Genomic DNA, 21,992 nt, shown 5'->3' on the forward strand with positions numbered 1-21,992 from the left:
CCGGAAATCAAAAGGAAGTATTGTTACGCAATCTGTGAGTTTACGTGACATTCCGAAAGCTAAAAAAGGAGTAATTACATGATCCGTAAGGTTCCGTAACCTTACGGAAAGAAAACAAGTATCGTTACGAAATTCGTAAAGTTTCGTAACGTTACGGAAAAAGAATCACCAAAAAAGCAAAGGGGGTGTATTTAGTAAAAAAAGGGGTGCAAATAGCAACCAGACCCACTTGGGCCTTCCAGGATGTTCCTCCAGAAGGTGGTTGCTTCTGGAGGAAGCAACCTAGCTCGCCTGGGTGAGCTGGGTGGCAGGCTCCTCCCCTCTTTTCCTATAAATAGAGGGAGGAGTGAAGGAGAAAGAGGTTCAACCCTTCTAGTACTTCGTAATCACTTAATATTAGTGAGGAAAATTGTTTCCATGAAGAAAATCCAAGCCGAGGCGCTTCCATAACGTTTCCGTGGGTGATTTCGCGAAGATTTTCAACCGTTCTTCGTCGTTCGTCATTCGTTCTTCGTCGTTCTTCGGTCTTCAACCGGTAAGTTCCCGAAATCGAACTTTTTAATTCATTCTATGTACCCTTGGTGGTCCCCATTTGTTTCGCGTACTTTTATTATCGTTTCATTTACTTTCCGTACCCCCTTTTGACGTGCTTTAGTCATTTACTTAAGTCATTTGCTCGCCTTATCAAAAAATAAAATAAATTTCCACCGATCATTTGAAATGTAATATCCGTTAATTTCTGTTAAAATAAAATCCGACCGTTCGGTCATGCCGTAACCACGTTGGAAACAAAAAGGAGGTAAAATAATAATATAATAATCAAAAAATATCTTTTAGTAAAATAAACCAAAAAAAAATTAATCGGACGTTTCTCTTTGGGATTTCTCTCTCTTAATTGAATTGACTAATAACTAAAGTGAAACTAAGGCTAAAATCAACTCGCAAAGTCAAGCTCATCCGCAAAAAATCATTAAAAAGGATTTTAAGGTTCGATACCTCAGTTTTTCTCACCAAGTAAAAAGGGGTCATTTTAAGGTCCAACGTCTTAAAAGGACCTCCTTCGAAGTAAAAAGAATCGCTTGATTTGCCCTTTAGAAAGAACTATGTAGGTCTGATTTCCTCTTCGATAGAGGGTATGTAGGAGCAAGAGCCCCGCTTTTGTCGACCTCAAAATAAAAAAGAAATAAAAGTTTAGGGTGTGTTTGGTTTGCATTTTCATTTTCTGTTTTTATTTTCTGAAAACTGTTTTCATTTTCAAAAGATTAAAATTCTGAAAACATGTTTGGTTTGACTTCTTATTTTCTGTTTTCATGAAATAAAAATATTGAAAATTTATGATATATTGACTTCTTGTCTTTTTGTATTTTTAGATTTTCTTAAAATTGCATTCATTGCCACCACAATTTCATTTTACCCAAAATGAGGTTTCTGTTCTCAACTGAAAACACTGAAAATGAGAATTTATTGTTTTCATTTTCTGGTTGTTTCTTGTTTTCATTTTCACTGAAAATGTTTTCAGAAATCCAACCAAACACATTTTCATCACTGTTTTCTATTTTCAGTGAAAATGAAAACAGAAAACAACCAAACCAAACACCCCCTTAGATACACAATTTCACACGATTCTAATTTAAGGTTGTTGTCCTTTGGGACAAACGTGAGAGGTGCTAATACCTTCCTCAAACGTAAATACAACTCCTGAATCTGGAATATTCTTCATGACCGATTTCCTTCGGTTTTTCCAACGTTTTCCACAAATAAACGTTGGTGGCGACTCCGCGCATTTTCCTCCTTTGGAAGACGCACCTGTGAGCCTCGCCTCGCTCGCCCGCAAAAGGGTAGGTTGCGACACTCCTCCTTGACTTTGGAACTTCAAACTCTAAGCTTTCATCTCAAGTATTCAAATCTAGCTTTTGGAAGTGCCTTGGTCAGAATGTCAGTACTTTGATTCTCTAGTACAGTAACTTCACTTATCCTTCCATTTGAACCTTTCTTAGAAGAAAAAACTTTATCTTGAAATTCTTAGTTTTGCCTTGAAACACCAGATCATTAGCAATTGAGATTGCAACCTAGTTGTCCACAAAAATTTGTGTGCTTTCTTCTTGTTCCATATGCAAATCTGTCATGATTTTCTTGATCCAAAAAGCTTGATTCACTGCAGCAACAACAACTACATACTTTGCTTCTGCAGTTGATTGAGCTACAACTTCTTGCTTTTTAGGACACCAAGAAAAAGTCTAGACCCAAAAGAAAAATGTAACCAGAGGTGCTTCTCATGTCATCAATACAACCTGCCCAATCACTATCAAAGTATCCATGAAGCTTAAAATTATGAGAATGAAAGTACATCACACCATAGTCTAAAGTGCCTTTAATATACAACTCATTTGGTAGCTTGAAAATGTACTTCACTAGCACAATGCATGAAGCTTGAAAGTATACTTACTGCAAACAAAATGTCAGGTCTGGTTGCAGTAAGATACATTAAGCAACCAATCAAACTTCTACAATGCATTTCATCAACTTTATCAGCTCCATCATCCTTGCAAAATTTCTCCTTTTGGTTCATTAGAGATGTAGTGCTTTTTCAATCCTCCATATGAAATTTCTTGAGTATTTTCCCTTGCATATTTCTTTTGGCGAATGAAGATTCCATCATGATCTTGTTTCACCTCCATTCCCAAAAAGAAACTCATCAAGCCAAGGTCTGCCATTTCAAATGCTATAAGCATTTCAACTTTAAACTCATTTATGAGTTTCTCATGACTTCCTGTCACAAGCAAATCATCAACATAGACAGCAATAATGATTAAATTTGCATCTACCAACTTCACATATAATGCAACATCACTTGGTCTTTTGAAAAATCCAAGATCTTAAAGATGATCATCTATCCTATTGTACCAGGCCCTAGGAGCCTATTTAAGACCATATAATTCTTTTTTCAACTTGTAAACTTTCTCCTCCTTTCATTTGATTTGAAACCCCTTATGTTACTCTACATAAATCTCCTCCTGCAAGTAACCATTTAGAAAAGAAAATTTTACATCTAAATGATAAAATTTGCACCCTTTATGTGCAATCAAGGCAAGTAGCATTCTAATTGTATCAAGGCATGCAACTGGAGCAAAGGTTTATGAAAAATCCACTCCAAACACCTGAGCATAGCCTTTCACCACCAACTTGACCTTGTATTTATTTATAGAGCCATCTGAATTGAGTTTGGTTCTATAAACCCATTTGATCCCTATAGGTTGCTCGTGTTGAGGTTTCTCCACTACCTCCCATGAGTAATTTTTTTCCGATCATCTTCATCTCTTTCTTCATAGCATTTATCCACTTGTCATCCTTTTCAGCTTCTTCAAATTCTATAGGTTCTAGGACAACTACATTGCTTGTTTGATAAATCTCAAATAAAGATCTTGAACCTCTGACAGGAAAGTCATCTACAACATCATCAATCTTTTTTTCCTTCATTTTCTATGTCAAAATATTATCATTATTATTAATATTATAAAAGCTATATCTAGATGAAAACAAAAATGACTTCAAGCATTGAGTTCTTTTACCCCTGAAATTAAGAATAAAAATAAATGTCAATGAGCTTATAACTTCATTGGCACTGGCCCCATCTATAAGACTGGGGCATTTGCTGACAATGTTGGAGGTTCCATCTTCTACTCACCTAGGATGTAGCATAAGACATAAGTGGCTAAATTAAGTGAATAAATTATGTTCTTCTAAAGGTATTGCTTGTTGTCCTGTCAAAGGGAAATCATATATTAGAGGACCTGGTCCATTTTTTAAGCATGCTTATTATATTTAGTTTGTTATTTTAAGACTCTAATTTTATTACTTTGCTTGTACTATTGTTCCAAAACATGCTTCTTCATAAAAAAATCATCACTAGTGGGTTATGGTTTCAAGTAAGTCAATGATATATTTCTTAAAGATATTTAATATGACTTGTGATAAATTATCTGATCTTTCTTTGTAAAAAATATAACATAATTAGATTGTGAAATAAAGACGAAGTAGTAAATATAAAATTTGTGGAAAGCACTAATGTAAATTGATGACTTTGAAACATTGGTATGCAAGTTCAATAGTTTCATTTCATCACTTCATGGATGATTCCATATCAATATTTAGAAGAATTTTTATTATATTGTACATGTAGCCTTGTATTTTGTCATTAAGGTTTATTCAAGTTTCCTCTGTTTGCTTATGTCTTTATTTATGTCTACAATAGGTTGTATAGCTTCTCCTATTGGAGGAGAGTTTCTGATAGATTTCTTGATGAAAAGTTTGGAAGGAAAAGGTATCACAGTGAGTCGCAAACATTAGCTATTTTCTTCTTCTTCTTTTTTTCAAGGGTCATCTTAGTGAGTTTGAATTTTTTCAGTTATATAGTGCTGGTTGTGTCATGGTTTGAGTTAAGCTAATTGATTCTAATGTCCTCTAAGTGTAGTATTACACGGTGAACCTTGCCATTGGAAATCCCCCAAAGGTTTATGAACTTGACATTGACATAGGTAGTGATCTCACTTGGATTCAGTGTGATGCATCATGCAAAGGTTGCACCCTAGTAAGTTTCACTTTACAAACATTCTCAACTACTTTTACTTACTTTAATTATTATGAATGATGATTGATGATGTTCATTTCCTTAATTGGGGTGGTTTTTCTAGCCTCGCAATCGACAATACAAACCACATGGCAACCTTGTGAAATGTGTGGATCCCTTGTGTGGTGCAATCCAATCAGCACCAAGCCCTCCCCGTGTTAACCCAAATGTGCAATGTGACTATCAGGTTTAGTATGCAGACCAAGGATCTTCTGTCGGTGTCTTAGTCCGTGATATTATCCCGCTTAAACTCACTAACAAATTTATCACGTTCTATGCTCACCTTCGGGTGAGTGTTTTCTCTCCCATCTATTTCACATACATTGGTTGATTGCTTTTACTATTTTGAAATTGATCATTCATAATAATGTTTGTAAGGTTCAAATATGTTTTTGTTCCTGCAAGACAATGTTTGTTTTTAATCTCTTAGAAATAAAAACCATTTTTTTATTATTTGTAAGGTGTGGATATAATCAAATGCATGATGGTCATAATCCACCACCTTCAACAGTAGGGGTTCTTGGCCTTGGAAATGGCAAGGCAAGCATTTTGTCTCAGCTTCACTCTCTTGGCCTAATTCGCAATGTGCTAGGCCACTACTTAAGTGGGAGAGGAGGAGGCTTTTTATTCTTTGGAGATCGGCTCATTCCCCAATCTGGAGTCACTGTGATACCTTTGTTATATTCTCCAAGGGTGTCAACCTTGGAGTGTTATGTTCCGTTGTTCCTCTTGATCTTGAACTTTATTGATCAATTAGTTGTTCAAATTTGATAAGAATGGTACTATTGGTTGTGGTACTAGATGTATCATCAATTCCAAAATTGACCATTGTTACCCCGATTCTTAAAGTAAAAAAAAATTGAATTTTCACGCTAGGTGGATCAATACAATGATCATGCTTCATGCCCCAATGTGAAGTTTTAATGTGAAGTTTTTCAGTAAAGAGGTTTTTTGTGATTAGATTTATTTATTTTGAATTTATTATTATTATGATTAATTATTTACAATGGTGTTTTTGTAGGTACATGATGAATTCAGTTATAACAGTGGTATATTTCAATGGAAGGGTATATGAAGAGAACGATGGTGTAATATTTGAAGGCAGTAAAAAAGCGATTCAGATTAAACGTGGAATTAGTTTCAATGCTTTGAAAAAAAATTGGAGATAAGGTAAAGTAATTATTTCTGCTATCCGTTGTAGATGTTTAGTTTCTGGAAAATATGTTGCTTTGCAAATTTGTGATGACAAAGATGTTGAAACCATGCTCGAAAGTTTTCAACAACAAAATCAAATGTCAGTTCTGGAATTGTACATAGAAAAGGATGTGACTGGTGGTTCTATGTTTCATTCTGCAAATTCTCTTACATCATGCGGAAATAATTTATCTAATAATGAGGCGCAACCGCCAACAAATGTGAGCAACTTACATGGTGATGAAGATGATGATGATGATTATTATCTTCTGTCTAACTCATACGTTGAAGAGTCTTTAGACAAAGATGATAGTGTTGACGGTATATCTGATACAGACGATGAAGTCGCCGACATGATTCAACCAGTAAGAATTGTTCACCCAGCAGAAGGTATAATTTATTAATTAAAAAAAATAGGTGAATGCATTTATCATTTGATGTTAATTGTATTTAATGTTAAATAAGTATGATATGATTTTTTTTAACTATTAGGTGTACAAGGAATTGAAAATCCATTTTGGAATGATGCTTTGCATTATAACAATATCTATTGGAGTCATCCTGATGAGGAAGACATTTGTGGTTTGGAGATGCCATCGAGTTTTAATGTTGGACAAGAATTATATGTTGGCATGGATTTTGATACTAAAGATGCGGTAAAAAATGCACTGAAACAATATGTTATGAAGGTGCATCAAACTTTCAAAGTTGTTGAAAGCAAATCGAACAAGTATGTTGTTTGTTGTTTGAATAAAAGCGCAGAGTGTCCTTACCCATTCTATATTAGGGCAATTTTATCTAAAAAAACTGATTCATGGAAAGTCACACAATGGGGTGGACCACACACATGTCTCAATATGACTGTCGCAACCTACCCTTCGGCGGGAGGGCGACGCGAGACTCGCGGGATGCGTGTTCCACGAAAGGAATACGCGCGGAGTCGCCACCAACGTTTATTTGAGGAAAACGTCGGAAAAACCGGAAAAGACGCGATCTACGAACTTTTTAGTGAAAGGTTCGGGAGTTGTATTTACGCACGGGGAAGGTATTAGCACCCCACACGTCCGTCCCAAGGGACGGCAGCCTTTAATCGAATGTGCAAACATGACTTTGATTTTTATGTTCCCTTTTATGTCCTTATATCCTTTATACCCTTTTTATATTTTTTCTTTTTTTTGTGGTCGACAAGGGTGTTTCCCTTTGCTCCTACGTATTCCTCAATTTGGGATGAGAAAATCAGACCTACGTAGTTCTTTCTTATCAAGTGATTCTTTTTACTTAAGAGGTGATCATTTTAAGACGTTGGACCTAAAAAATGATCCATTTTACTTAATGAGAAATTGAAATGACAAACTTCCAAAGCCTATTTTTGTGGACGAGCTTGACTAAGCGAGTTGATTTTAGCCTTAGTTTCACTTTAGTTATTAATCAATTCGATTAAGAATGAGAAATCCCAAAGAGAAAACGTCCGATTGATTTTCCGCTTTATTTTACTAAAAGATGTTTTTTTGATTATTATATTATTTTTTACCTCTTTTTGATTTCCAACGTGGTTACGGCACGACCGAACGGTCGGAATTCATTTTAACCGAAGTTAACGGATAATACAATTCAAACGTTCGGTGGAAATTTATTTTATTTTTAAGTTAAGCGAGAAATGACTTAAGTAAAATGGCTTAAGCACGTCAACAGGGGGTATAAAAAGTAAACAAAACGAGAATAAAAATGCACGAAACACAATGTGGACCACTACGGGTACATAGAATGAATCGAAAAGCTTGGTTCGAGGTACTTACCCGTTGAAGATCGAAGAACGATGAAGAACGAATGAAGAACGTCGAAGAACGGTTGAAACCTTTGCGAGATTCCTCACGGAAAACGTTACGGAAACGTTTCGGAAGCGCCTCGGCTTAGATTTTCTTCACGGAAACAATTTTTCCAAGCAAATTCGAAAGAGAGAGAAGTGCCTAAGGGGCTGAACCCCTTTCTTCTTCACTTCCTCCCCTATTTATAGCAAAATAGGGGAGGTGGTTGCCGCCCAGCTCGCCCAGGCGAGCTCAGCTCGCCCAGGCGAGCCAGGTTGCTTCCTCCAGAAGCAACAGCCTTCTGGAGGAATATTCTAGAGGGCCCAAGTGGGCCTGGGTGCTATTTGCACCCCCATTTTTACTAAGTACACCCCCTCTGCTTTTTTTGGTGATTCTTTTTTCGTAAAGTTACGGAAACTTACGAATTTCGTAACGATACTTGTTTTCTTTCCGTAATGTTACGGAACTTTGCGGATTACATAATCATCCCCCTTTTGACTTACGGAATGTTACGGAACCTCACTTAATTATGCAACGATGCTTCCATTTGTTTTCCGGTGTGTCACGGAAACTTACGGATTGTGCATCAATATTTTTTTGGTTTTCCGGCATGTCTTGGAATTTCACAAATTGCCTAATGATGGGTGCCAAGCACCTCACAAGGACCAAAGAAAGGTCGCATGTCACCAAGCAAAGGTCCCCGGACGAAATTAGGGTATGACAGTTGCCCCTCTTTACTTGTCTTTTATTGGAGATAAAAGGAAAGTAAAGATAAGACACTAATTTCGTTCCTCTCGATTTGACGAGAGTCGCAGGTGACCATAAAATCTCCACATGCAAATGACTTGTTGTTCCCAAAATTTCACAAATTGCCTAATGATGGGTGCCAAGCACCTCACAAGGACCAAAGAATGGTCGCATGTCATCAAGCAAAGGTCCCCGGACGAAAATTAGGGTATGACACTAATTTCGCTCCTCTCGGTTGACGAGAGTCGCGGGTGACCGTGACTTGTCGTTCCTAGAATTTCACAAATTGCCTAATGATGGGTGCCAAGCACCTCACAAGGACCAAAGAAAAGTCGCATGTCATCAAGCAAAGGTCTCCGGACAAAAATCAGTGTATGACACTAATTTCGCTCCTCTCGGTTGACGAGAGTCGCGGGTGACCATGAAATTTCCGCATGTAAATGACTTGTTGTTCCCGGAGGAACGAAAGGTGCAGAAGACTATGTCAGTCTCTGCATGCTATCAAGCGTTCTGTCTTACAGATAGCAAAAGAATGTTTATACGGATAACCACTCGGGTATTTCCGCGTATCATCGGGCCCGCCGCCTCTGGATGATACAAGGGTACAGAATGACCAAACTTGGTCTCTGCTTGTCATCGGGCCCGCCGCCTCTGGATGACAAAAGGGTGCGAATAACCATAAGGTATCTCCGCGTATCATCGGGCCCGCCGCCTCTGGATGATACAAGGGTGCAGAATGACCAAACTTGGTCTCTGCTTGTCATCGGGCCCGCCGCCTCTGGATGACAAAAGGGTGCGAATAACCATAAGGTATCTCCGCGTATCATCGGGCCCGCCGCCTCTGGATGATACAAGGGTGCAGAATGACCACATTGGTCTCTGCTTGTCATCGGGCCCGCCGCCTCTGGATGACAAAAGGGTGCGAATAACCGTAAGGTATCTCCGCGTATCATCGGGCCCGCCGCCTCTGGATGATACAAGGGTGCAGAATGACCAAACTTGGTCTCTGCTTGTCATCGGGCCCGCCGCCTCTGGATGACAAAAGGGTGCGAATAACCGTAAGGTATCTTCGCGTATCATCGGGCCCGCCACCTCTAGATGATACAAGGGTGCAGAATGACCAAACTTGGTCTCTGCTTGTCATCGGGCCCGCCGCCTCTGGATGACAAAAGGGTGCGAATAACCGTAAGGTATCTCCGCGTATCATCGGGCCCGCCGCCTCTGGATGATACAAGGGTGCACGTCACATGACCTCAGGGTCAGTATGACAAAGATTATGGTGCGGCCGACAAAAGCAAGGCTCTTGCTCCTACGTATCCTCCAATGAGGAACTCAGACCTACGTAGTTCTGGATAACTTGTGAGACTTGAAAAGTCTCCATCGGAAAATGCTGACATCTCCGGAAAGGGCGCAGATGACCATATTGGTCTCTGCTCATGAATCACACTTGGGGTCACTGAATGACGAGGTGCGGATAACCGTAAGGCGTCTCCGCGGGCTACCAGCTCTTGAGTCATGGCAACAAAAGGCGGTGTGGTCGACAAAAGCGAGGCTCTTGCTCCTACGTATCCTCCAATGAGGAACTCAGACCTACGTAGTTCTGGATAACTTGTGAGACTTGAAAAAGTCTCGTTGTTTTCTCCACTAAAAATGCAAACATGCTTTAGCAAAGAGACAAACATTCCAACTGATTTAGAGCAGCATATGCTTTTTTTTTTTTTGAGTGAAAAACAATGCGTCTACCGGGGAAGGAGAGTCTGCCGATGGGATCCCCCGTAACCATAAATGAGATTTTGGATGTTAGCATTTCGTTTCTAAATGACCATTTAGGGGAAACACCGGGTTCGACAAAAATAGAAGAAAATCACTCAAAGTGTATCAATCTTACACAGGTAAGTGTTTCATCCTAATTCCGAACCATAGATATGTCATGACTTGACTTTGCAAATTATTTCCTATCAAATCAAAAATTACATGCGTGATCATGGATCAATAGGGCTTCCCTTGGGAATGGGTTCTTTTGGGGAGTTTTTCGGCTTTTGTGTGTTTTTGGCTTTTGATTTTTCTGGCTTTTTCTTTTTGTGTTTTTTTTTGTTTAGTGCGGGGAGAGAGAAAAAAAAAGGTCGCTAGCGCACGGGATTTTGGTTGGTAATCAAAGGGAGAAGACTATTTTAGGTCGTGGTTTCCTTTCCTTCTTTTTTTGTTCATTTGGTGACAATTCTGTATTGTTCAGATATTGTCCGGTCCAAAGACCTCTCTGCACATTTCTTCTGTTTTCTTTCGATCCTTGATCAGGAGCTTTCTTTCCTTCTTTTCTCTTTTTTTCTTTCTCCCATTCTTTGATTGGGAATTTTCTTTCTTTTCTTTTTGCTTTCTCCCACTCTTTGATTGGGAATTTCCTTTCTTTTCTTTTTTGCTTTCTCTTTGATTGGAAATTTTCCTTCTTTTCTTTTTTGCTTCCGAGGGTAAGGATTGACATTCTCACCCTAGGTCAAGGTTTATGGTGAGTCAGGATTTTGGCTCAAGGTTTGTAGAATGGCTAGACATGATACATGTCGGGGTTTGGTTTGGTTCAAGGATAAAAGGGGTGCCCCACATTATTTCCATGACACAAATGCAACAATGATGATTTGGAAACTTTATGCAAAACTGGTCATGCATGCACCTATGCGGACACTCAAGTGTCAAATTTTTATGGTCATGTGATGCTAGGGCTCAGGATTCATTTCCTCTATTTTAAATCAACCCAATGTTTCCAAAATATGTTCTTTTATCAATTTGTGCATTCATCCGAGTCCATTTCGGGCGTCTGGGAAAATCTTCACAGCATTCACCCTTCAGGTGTATACACATTTTTTCAAAAACTAGTTATGATCAGTGAATTTTTCCAAAGAAAAGTTGGAAGTCATCTCTTTTCAAAAGCATGTTGGTTTTTCAGCTTGACAACTTATTTTTCTTTTCCTTTTTTATCATTTGTTTATTTCTTTTTTTGTTTTTTTTTTCATGAGGTATTTTGCTACCTAAACATGTGTATATTTTTGTGAGGTATTTTTGCTATATACACGCATATCCAAGGTATCTTGCTACCTAAACATACCTATATATGTTTTGTAAGGTATTTTTGCTATATACATGCATATCCAAGGTATCTTTCTACCTAAACATACATATATATATTTTGTGAAGTATTTTTTGTTTACATACACGCACATCTAAGGTATCTCTCTACCTAAACATACATATATATTTTGTGAAGTATTTTTTTTGTTTACATACATGCATATCTAGGGTATTTTCACTACCTAAACATACATATATATATTTTGTGAGGTATGACTACCTTTCGAGCTTGCGCTTGTTTTATTTAAATCCCCAGGATCATGAGCAACTAGGTGCGTCCTACTATAAAAAGTGATCAAATAACAAGCATAGATTCAAAAGGTACTAGGTTGCCTCCTAGTAGCGCTTCTTTAACGTCTTTAGCTGGACGCTTTATGACTTGTCGGTCACTGACCTAGTACTTTCCTTACCTTTGGCTTTGGACTTGGTTGCCTGTTGGTCGGCCATGTGTCGTAGGCAATACTCAAACCTTTTTGTGGATGAGCAGAGGTGAACTCTAAAGGTGGTGGCGGTGCGTCTATTGCCCGCTACCGACCATCCCCAGGCTGCTGTGGTGTTTCGCCCTGCGCCTGCCTGGAGACGCAGTACTTCTTGATGAAAGCTCGATTAGTAGGGGGCCTGATGCCCTTGCTGGAGGTGACAGGTACTCCGTAGAACTGACAGAGACCCGTAATTAGAGCTTGACAACTCCAAGACCCTGTTGGACTTCTTCGGGTCCACTGGGTGTCTTGCAGGCGCGATCCCTGCAAACAATAGATGAAATCAGAAATCAGTTGAGCGATGTGCATACTTACCTATGATGATGTGACCTTGTCGGGGGGGTACGAGCACCCTGTAGGACTAATAGAGGCCCGTAACCAGAGCTGGAAACCCCAGGGCCCTGTTGGACTTTTCCGGGTCCACTGGGTGTCTCTTGGGTGCGATCCCTGCAAACAATAGATGGTATCAGAAATCAGTTGAACTATATGCATACTTACCCATGTTGGGACGACACAGACCAACTGATACTTTTGCAGGGGGAGATTGGCATTGCGGTCGCTGGGCAGAATGTTGCTAAGTAGCAATGTCATCTATATCTGTGTAAGAGTGGTCATGTTAGTGCGCATGATCCGCACTCGTCTCTTTGCAGCGGCACGGGTGAAATCTTGCCCCAGTATGCATAGTAGCTGTGTGATAGCCTCCCTCTCTGGTTGTGCTCGCACAGTTGGCCCTCCTCCAATATCAGGGGGTGGCCCAGGAACCGTTAAAAGGAAACTACTGGCCCCTTAACCGGAAGTGCAAGTCTCGGTTAAGCATTTAAGGACAGAGGACCTTAAATTATCATAAGGTGTGGATATGGAGCCCACTGAAAGTGAGGACGCGTAGTCCTCTAAAGGCGAGGGCGTGTAGCCCTCTGAAGTTCAGGACGTGTCGCCTTTCAAAGGCGAGGGAGTGTAGTCCTATGATGGCAAGGACGTGCAATCCTCTGAAGGTGAGGGCATGCCCCCCTTTGAAAATGGGGAACATGTAGTCCTCTGATGGCGAGGACGTGTAGTCCTCTAAAGGTGAGGACGTGTAGTCCTCTGAAGGTGAGGGCATGTAGCCCTACAAAGGTGAAGCCACATGACCCTTTGACGGCGAGGACGTGTAGTCCTCTGAAGTTGAAGGTACATGACCCTTTGAAGGCGAGGACGTGTAGTCCTCTGAAGGTGAAGGTAACTAGTACCCAAGGTGAGGGCGTGTAGCCCTCTCAAGGCGAGGACTTATAGTCCTCTGGAGGTGAGGGCGTGCAGCCCTCTGGTGGTGAGGACGTGTAGTCCTCTCAAGGCGAGGACGTGTAGTCCTCTCAAGGCGAGGACGTGTAGTCCTCTGACAGTGAGGGTAACTAGTACCCAAGGTGAGGGCGTGTAGCCCTCTCAAGGCGAGGACATGTAGTCCTCTGGAGGTAAGGGCGTGCAGCCCTCTGATGGTGAGGACGTGTAGTCCTCTCAAGGCAAGGACGTGTAGTCCTCTCAACGGTGAGGGTAACTAGTACCCAAGGTGAGGGCGTGTAGCCCTCTCAAGGCGAGGACATGTAGTCCTCTGGAGGTAAGGGCGTGCAGCCCTCTGATGGTGAGGACGTGTAGTCCTCTCAAGGCGAGGACGTGTAGTCCTCTCAACGGTGAGGGTAACTAGTACCCAAGGTGAGGGCGTGTAGCCCTCTCAAGGCGAGGACTTATAGTCCTCTGGAGGTGAGGGCATGCAGCCCTCTGGTGGTGAGGACGTGTAGTCCTCTCAAGGCGAGGACGTGTAGTCCTCTGACGGTGAGGGTAACTAGTACCCAAGGTGAGGGCGTGTAGCCCTCTCAAGGCGAGGACATGTAGTCCTCTGGAGGTAAGGGCGTGCAGCCCTCTGATGGTGAGGACGTGTAGTCCTCTCAAGGCGAGCACGTGTAGTCCTCTCAACGGTGAGGGTAACTAGTACCCAAGGTGAGGGCGTGTAACCCTCTCAAGGCGAGGACATGTAGTCCTCTGGAGGTAAGGGCGTGCAGCCCTCTGATGGTGAGGACGTGTAGTCCTCTCAAGGCGAGGACGTGTAGTCCTCTCAACGGTGAGGGTAACTAGTACCCAAGGTGAGGGCGTGTAGCCCTCTCAAGGCGAGGACTTATAGTCCTCTGGAGGTGAGGGCATGCAGCCCTCTGGTGGTGAGGACGTGTAGTCCTCTCAAGGCGAGGACGTGTAGTCCTCTGACGGTGAGGGTAACTAGTACCCAAGGTGAGGGCGTGTAGCCCTCTCAAGGCGAGGACATGTAGTCCTCTGGAGGTAAGGGCGTGCAGCCCTCTGATGGTGAGGACGTGTAGTCCTCTCAAGGCGAGGACGTGTAGTCCTCTCAACGGTGAGGGTAACTAGTACCCAAGGTGAGGGCGTGTAGCCCTCTCAAGGCGAGGACATGTAGTCCTCTGAAGGTGAGGGCGTGCAGCCCTCTGTTGGCAAGGACGTGTAGTCCTCTAAAAGTGATAGGTACAAGTACCCAAGGGTCCACCCTTATGAGAAAGCAAGAGATCGACTCATCGAGAGGGCCGGTCATCCCAAATCCACAAGATTTGGACATTAGATGTAGGAAATCTATGCAGTTAACATGATTTTTAGGGATACAGATGCATGCAACCTTTGTCGTGAAATTTGGTAAATGCGGACTTCATATGAAACAATGCAATGTAATGGAAAGTTGTACAATGTTCATGACATTCTTTCCCTATTTTGTGATTTTGATTTTGATTTGATTTTTTTTGGAAAACACAGATTGACTGCCCTTTTGAAAAAGGTGATAATTCATGCAACCTCATCCTATCTTTTTGCAAATCTCTTAGGGAACTCCCTCAGAGTGTATGTTCTTTTTGATTTAGTCACTTGACCATTTTGGAGTGACGGCAATGGAGTCGTTTGATGTTTAATCAATCCATTGAAATCCTAGGGTTTGTCCCTTTTTTTTTTGTTAAAAACATCGATGGGTGAGAACTTTTGATCGGCCCCTATGTTCACTTGAGGCTCATGCACGGTGCCCCTCATTGCCCCAGTGTAAGGCTTTGAGGTACCAATCGTTTTCTTTCGTCATGACCTTGTAGGAGGGAACCTATTGGGTGAGAACTTCTAATCTGCCCCTAGGTTCACTTGAGGCTCATGCACGATGCCCCTCATTGCCCCAGTGTAAGGCTTTGAGGTACCAATCGTTGTCTTGTTTTCATAGCCTCGTAGTGAGGAAGAATGAAAGAAGCAGTTGATTCTTGCAAAAAGAATTTCCCAAGGACGAGAAATAGTTGAAGGATTTTTTGATGGATTAAGTCAAATGACTCCTATGTAGAAGCAAGATGTTTTGATGTCTTGATGATGCTAAAGGATCAAGTGCTTCTAAGTTTTATTCAAGACAAGAATCCAAGAAAGTCAAGATATATGATCAAGTTGATTTCTAGAATCTTAGGAAGAAGTTTCCAAATTGAAGAAGCAAAAGGTTTGACCAAGAAATTCTATCCTTTCAAATTGAGATTTGCTCTCTGGTAATCGATTACTAGCAGTTTGAAAATGTTTTAATTCAAATTTTTAAAACCTGTAATTGATTACATAAGTCTTGTAATTGATTACCAGAGGGGATTTTCAGAAAATAATTTCCAAGAGACATATCTATTCAAATGTTTTATGAATGGCCATTCAAATGTTTTAAAGAGAGTTTTCATTGCCCAAACAGTTTTATCCTCTCGAAAGATCAAGAGTTTTTCTGAACTGAAATGTCTTATCCTCTCAAAAAGATTCCTTGGTCAACCACTTGCTTATTCAATAAGGAATTTTTGATTGATCTTCATTTTACAATCTACCTCTTTTACGAGAGACCTCTTCTTCTCTTCTTCTTATTTCTGAAAAGGGATTAAGAGACCGTGGGTCTCTTGTTGTAGAGGATTCCTGAACACAAGGGAAGGGTTATCCCTGTGTGCATTGTTAATCCGAAAAGAGAGATTGATAGTTCAATTAGGGAATAGTATCTTAATTCAACCCCCCCTTTTCTTAAGGTAACTAAGGCCATTTATCCAACATCCTATTCTTGATAACTCACTTCTCTCTAAAAAGACAAAATGAGGTCACATGAATGTTTATATTGAAAACACAGTCAATCAAATGCCTTTTTATTTTTTATTTTGAAACTTATTTTTTATTTTGAAACTTATTTGTTTTGAACTTTGCTCGTTGTTTTACGGCACCCCCACCAACGTGCAAGATGAGTAATCTCTGATTGAACGATCTTGGAAGTCAACACTCAGGAGCGCAGGTTGCTTGAGCAAACAGACCAATGGCTTACACCCACATTCTGGTGAAAGTTGAATAAGCAAACATGCGTTTGTGAGAGGATGAGGGACAAAGATATCAACTTTATCCATTTCATTTAACATTGTAGCTGTGGTTTACAATAATGGCATAAACTTGGAAACCCTGATGAGTCATTAGGGACACCTAACAACAGCTTTCAAAATTGCCCCATGTGTGGCATCTCTTGTCAATGTCAGGATTTACACGCAATTCTCCTCAAATTTCAGCCAGCCCGCATCAATTAGACCTTGCACCTTACGCTTCAGAGCCCTACAATGCTCAATGGAACGCCCCGAGGCTTCTCCGTGACAAGCACACATTGCGTTTGAGTCGTATTCTCGGAGAAATGGAGGTTGATGAACCTTGGCTAGGGTTATGGCTACCATTGAATTATCAAGTAGATATGGGAGCAAGTCAGCATAGGACACTGGAATTGGGGTGAATTCTACAAGCTTTCTCGCTGCAAAATTCACTTCTTGGTTGGTGTTTTTGGTTTGTGCTAAAGGTGGTGTTCGTCATTGGAAGTGTGGTAGACAGACTTTGTGGTAGATTTAGGGATGGCCTTTGTGGATAACTGGGTGGTGGGTAAGGAGGAGGTTTGTTATTGGCTGAGTAATGACATTGTTGGGTTGGTGGGAAACTTGGCCGTATAGGAATGGCAGTCACAGCATGGGTTTCTCCCTCTTTCTCACCCTCTTCATTTGCCCCAGTTTTCTCAGTTGTCCTAGTAGGATGATCAAATTTGCCTCTTTTCAGATCCACTTCGATCTTTTTGCTAGTGAAGACCAAATCTGTAAAACTTGAAGGTGTGTAACCCACCATTTTTTTCATAGTAGAACACCGGTCACGTGTCTACTATCATTGTGATAATCTCTTTCTCTGTTTTTGGGGGTGCTACTTGAGTTGCCAAGTCTCTCCATCTTTGGGCGTATTCTTTGAAAGATTCGTGCCCCCTTTTTGCACACTTTTTGTAGTTGCATCCTATCCGGAGCCATATCAGAATTGTACTGACACTGCCTAATGAAGGCAACCATTAGGTCCTTCCAAGAATGGACTCAAGAAGGTTCCTAAGTTAGTATACCAGGTGACAGTTGTCCTAGTAAGACTTTCTCAGGAAAAATGTATCAGCAGTTTCTCATCTTTTGCGTATGCCCCCATCTTCCGACAGTACATCTTTAGATGGTTCTTGGAGCGAGTAGTCCCCTTGTACTTGCCAAAGTCCGGCACCTTGAACTTGGGAATGACCATGTTTGGGTATTAGGAACAACTCTTCTAGGTTAGCAAAGGCATAATCTTCACCTCCTTCAATGGCCCTGAGCCTTTCCTCTAGATGATCCAACTTTCCCATTCCTGCCATAGTCATGAGGGTTTTTAACCGCTGTGGAATGCAAGAGGTGTAGTTGTGGGTGATACTGAGGGCCTTCCAAAGGGTTTTGTAGGAGTATACCACCAACTGCTTGCCCTTCCGTGGCATATCCGAGGCAAGGCTCGAAGTCGGCTAGATTGTGGTGGGGAATTTCATGTGTCCCCCCCACGGTTTAAGAGACATGTGCATGATCAGTTTGGGGTTGTTGGCTCTCAATGGGTATAGGAGTGGAGTTATTGACATTCTTATTGGGAGTGTACGCCACTTTGGGTGGCGTATAGTTGAGAGGCAAGCCATATGGCGGGAAGGCGTGCTCGTTTTGAATTTGTACATTATGGGGGCTGCCCGCACTTCCCAAATCTTTGCCTACCATATCTGAGGTTGGATGATTCATTTGGTTGATGCCGGATGGGGACATCAAGTTCACCTTAGCAACAACGCTGGTAGCGGCAATTGCAACCGCATTGGCTTCCATTATCTTCTTCACGCTCATCATGGCCTCCATCATTGTGGCCATTTTCTCTTTAATGGCCTCCATGTCGGCCTTCATCTTCTCTTGTATCTCCTCTACTTCACCCATTACTCTAGCTCTAGCACAAGTTCGGTGAGGACGCCGTAAAGCATGTTTTTTTTTTTTTATAACAATGATTAAGTTCATTTTATTTTATTTTATTTTATTTTTCAAGGAAAGAATGCAATGAGCAATGCAACCAATGAAAAGCATGGATGTATGCGAATGATGTACAGTTGAAGATCGCAAATTTTTACGCAGGATATGGGGTTGAATCAATTTAGATTTTCAACATGGTCCATGACATCTTTGTCAAGGTGAAACTGGAAGTAACAAGGATATCAACAATCCTAAATATGTTTGGCAGTAGACGAAGCAGTGATGTGACTCGATTCATCTTTTGCCCCAATTTTGCAAGACGGTTACTTCCATATTTTGACTTGATGAACCTTTTTATAAAAGCATGAGCTTGGTTCAACCCTATAATCCAAGGAATGGCAATTCTGATCGCCAATACTTCAACAACATCTCATAGGGATGAATGACTCGGGCATACTTTAAGCCGTGCATGGAAAATGTAATTATGAAATTGAGATGCCTGAAGAAACACCATTTCCTAGTTAACCATGCATTAGGTACCATGTTCAATTATTTTGTTTTGTTGTTGTGTGTTTTTTTTTTTTTTTTTTTTTTTTAGAAATGGGTTTATGATCCAAACATGGTTGGCTCATGGTGCCTAACACATGCAACTAAGAATGTAGTGTGAAGTTTCACGCTTCCCCTTTTTTGTTTTTGTAGAGGAAAACACAAGGGTGAGCAAACATGAAAACAAATGGTATGCAATTTTGCAGATCAAAAAGTTTGTTGAACGCATATGCATGATGATGCCATGACTCATGCAAAATGTGAGGCTGGAATACGATAACGGACAAATGCAGGAACGATATGTTCATTATGATGTTATGAAGAGATGCTTATGCGATGCATGATATGAATGCATTTTACGGACACGAGAGCCCGGAAAATTATCTCTTCTTACTTGCGCATTTGGGGGCGCAGTGCCCCATGTGTACAATTAAGAAGGTGATATGGACCTTCCGGCTTCCCGTGACAAAGGACGAGACCAACATACAATGCATGCTAGAGATAAAATGTGGGAGTGACTTGATTTGCACAAGCTTTTTGGAGTAGAAACATGGGACCAACTCATTTTATTTCAAAAAGGAAGTCGTATCTAGTCAAGGTCTGAGAGACCATACAAGTTTCCTAACGATTTCTAATTATGTGGGCCATTAAGTCTATCATATGCTGACAATAGCCGAGAAGCCCATGAATCTCTTCGGGGGCGGAGTAGGTGTCTGCCATCGCCTTGGCCTTGGCTAACAATCGGGGAAGTTCTTGACTCCCGTTCAAGGTAAGAGCAAACCGGTCCATCCACATGGTTGCCTCTTGGTGTAAAGAGTCGATCACCCTTCCTCTAGCTTCTTTTTCCGCGTATACTTGGGCATATTCGTCCGCAATCCTATGCTCGTGGGCCGCGGCTAGACCTAACTCTTCTTGGTACTTGGCGATGATAGCTAGCATGTTGGTCTCCGTCTCGCATAAACGCTGAGACAAGCTTCTTTTGGACCTCGAACAGGCGATTAACTCCTCTTTCAAAACCATGCTATGTGCTCGCGACTGGTCCCTTTCTTCCCTTCGCAACTTGAGTTCACTATTGCTACCCCATAGAGCTCCGCGAAATTTGTTCCGGCCATACTCTTCCTTGCGAGCCCTCTTGGTCTCTTGTTCAAGGGCTCTTGCGGCAATTGCATTCTCTTCCCGTAACCCGGCACACTCCTTCCGAACGTGTGTAGCGGCCAACTTGAACTTCTCCTTGGCAAGTTTTGCCTTCCCTAACTCGCTTTTGAGAGCTTGGACTTCTTCGTCCTCTTCCGGTGCTTCAAAATTCTCTTTGCTGACGACTTTTAACTTGGCGAGCCAATCTAAACCTCGTATATGAACTTTCAGCCATTCGTGGTACCCACCAATGATGCCATTACGAATGCCTCTAAGCTCTTGATCTTTCCTTAACGGGGTTTCCCATGCCTTATGGATTCTTTGTATAGTCTTGGAATTTTGCGCGCCGAGATCCCTCACAAGGAAAGGAGACATGCTTTCTTCCGTCGGTGCTCCCCTCATGGGGTACCCTAGTTGTCTTATAGCGAGCGCGGGATTGTAGTTAATACAACCCCTCGTTCCTACCAGCGGAATGTTTGGGTATCTTCCACATGAGAAAAGGACTCCTTCTTTTCCTTCCTTCCATCGGGGGAACCAACTGATTGTTCTACCTCCTATCCCGGCCAAGAGCTGGTCCCAATCTATTATCCTCTTTTCAGTACACGAGCGATGGCTCAGGAGCGGACATGGATGTCTTGTGTCTTGTTGGAACAAGTGTGAAACCAACCAAACACAGAGGGCGGGTAAGCAACAGATGATCCGTGCGCTACTTTTTTCACACCTTCGGTCAAATGTGTCAAATAGATCTGCCAAGACAGCTACCACCGGACTTTCCTTGCTATGGTGGTAGGCAAGGAAAGCGTCGATTGCTGCTAGGTCTACCAAACCATCCACGTTTGGAAAGAGGACGACCCCGAAAATTAGCAAAGCTAACACATCCATAAACGGGACCCAGTCTCCTTGATTGGCCATACCCCTTGCCTTGTCTTCTAGGTACTTCTGTGGTAGGCCCGCTATGCCGTTCCGAGTCTGTTTTATGCGGTCCAAACCTCTTGCTGAATCCTTGACCACAGTTGCAATTCTGCTCAAAGAGGGGAGACACCCGGAGGAAAGATATGGTTTTCTTCCCCCGAGAGGACATCCTAGAATTTCCTCAAATTCTTCAATGGTTGGTACTAATTGGAAGTCTCCGAATGTGAAGCACCTCAAAGGCTGGTCGTAGTATTGGGTAAGTGATGCAATGGCTTCTATGGACACCTCTGCTATGGTCAACTCTAAGATCTTTCCGTAAGTCTTGCGGAAGGCTTGCATTTGGAGGGGTTCCATCAACCGCCCTAATTCCTTGATGCTGGTGGTATCTAGGCTTTTGACCTTGACTTGGTAGAACCTCTTGCCGGTTTGATTTGTTCCCATGCTTACTAAAGTGAGACAAAAGCTGGTGCAAATCAAAACTCCGATATCTCATGGGTGGGATGGATGAATGCATGATGGAATGCATATGACACAGATGCAATCTAGGAATGCGGGGGTCCGGGGAATTTGTCCCCTTCTTAGATACGACGTCTAGGGGTAGCAAAGTGCCCCAACGTACGTTTTTAAGAAGGTGACACGGACCCTCCGTTGGTTTGTTTACACAAGGGATCAAGACAGAACCCATATGCGATGCCTATGCAAAAGACACAATGCGGGAATGTACACAGTATGACAATATTCACCGAACATAAGCAAAAGGGGATATGATACTCATGCATGGCAGTGTGAAAAATGGCACGCAGCGTGTTTGCTTCGTGCCCCTATTTAAGGGACCTATAAGGGAGAGAACTAACTAGGCTTTTAGCAATAATCCCCAAGGTAGTTATATCTCTCTTGATGGTTTCTAGAGGTATCATCCCCTTTGAAGAACATATTGTAGCAGTAGGGACTACTAGCAACAATAGGTTTTCAAAGAGAAAAGCTCTAGATGAGGGTTCACTGTAATCAAGCAAGTCGGAGACCTAGCATGATCACAGATTCACCTCCACTCCTTATGTTCCCATGAACCCGGGTATAGGGCCCTTTTTCACTCACAGTGTGTGCAAATAGTGTTAGT

At 41.7% G+C, this 21,992-nt stretch overlaps 1 pseudogene; it reads left to right on the forward strand.

The window, feature by feature from the left end:
* The first annotated feature begins 3,916 nt into the window (after positions 1–3,916).
* LOC106794354 (aspartic proteinase Asp1-like) lies at positions 3,917–5,398 on the forward strand (annotated as a pseudogene).
* The last annotated feature ends 16,594 nt before the right edge of the window (positions 5,399–21,992 follow it).

This window comes from Glycine max, chromosome 9 (assembly GCF_000004515.6).
Source record: "Glycine max cultivar Williams 82 chromosome 9, Glycine_max_v4.0, whole genome shotgun sequence".
Taxonomy (NCBI): Eukaryota; Viridiplantae; Streptophyta; class Magnoliopsida; order Fabales; family Fabaceae; genus Glycine; species Glycine max.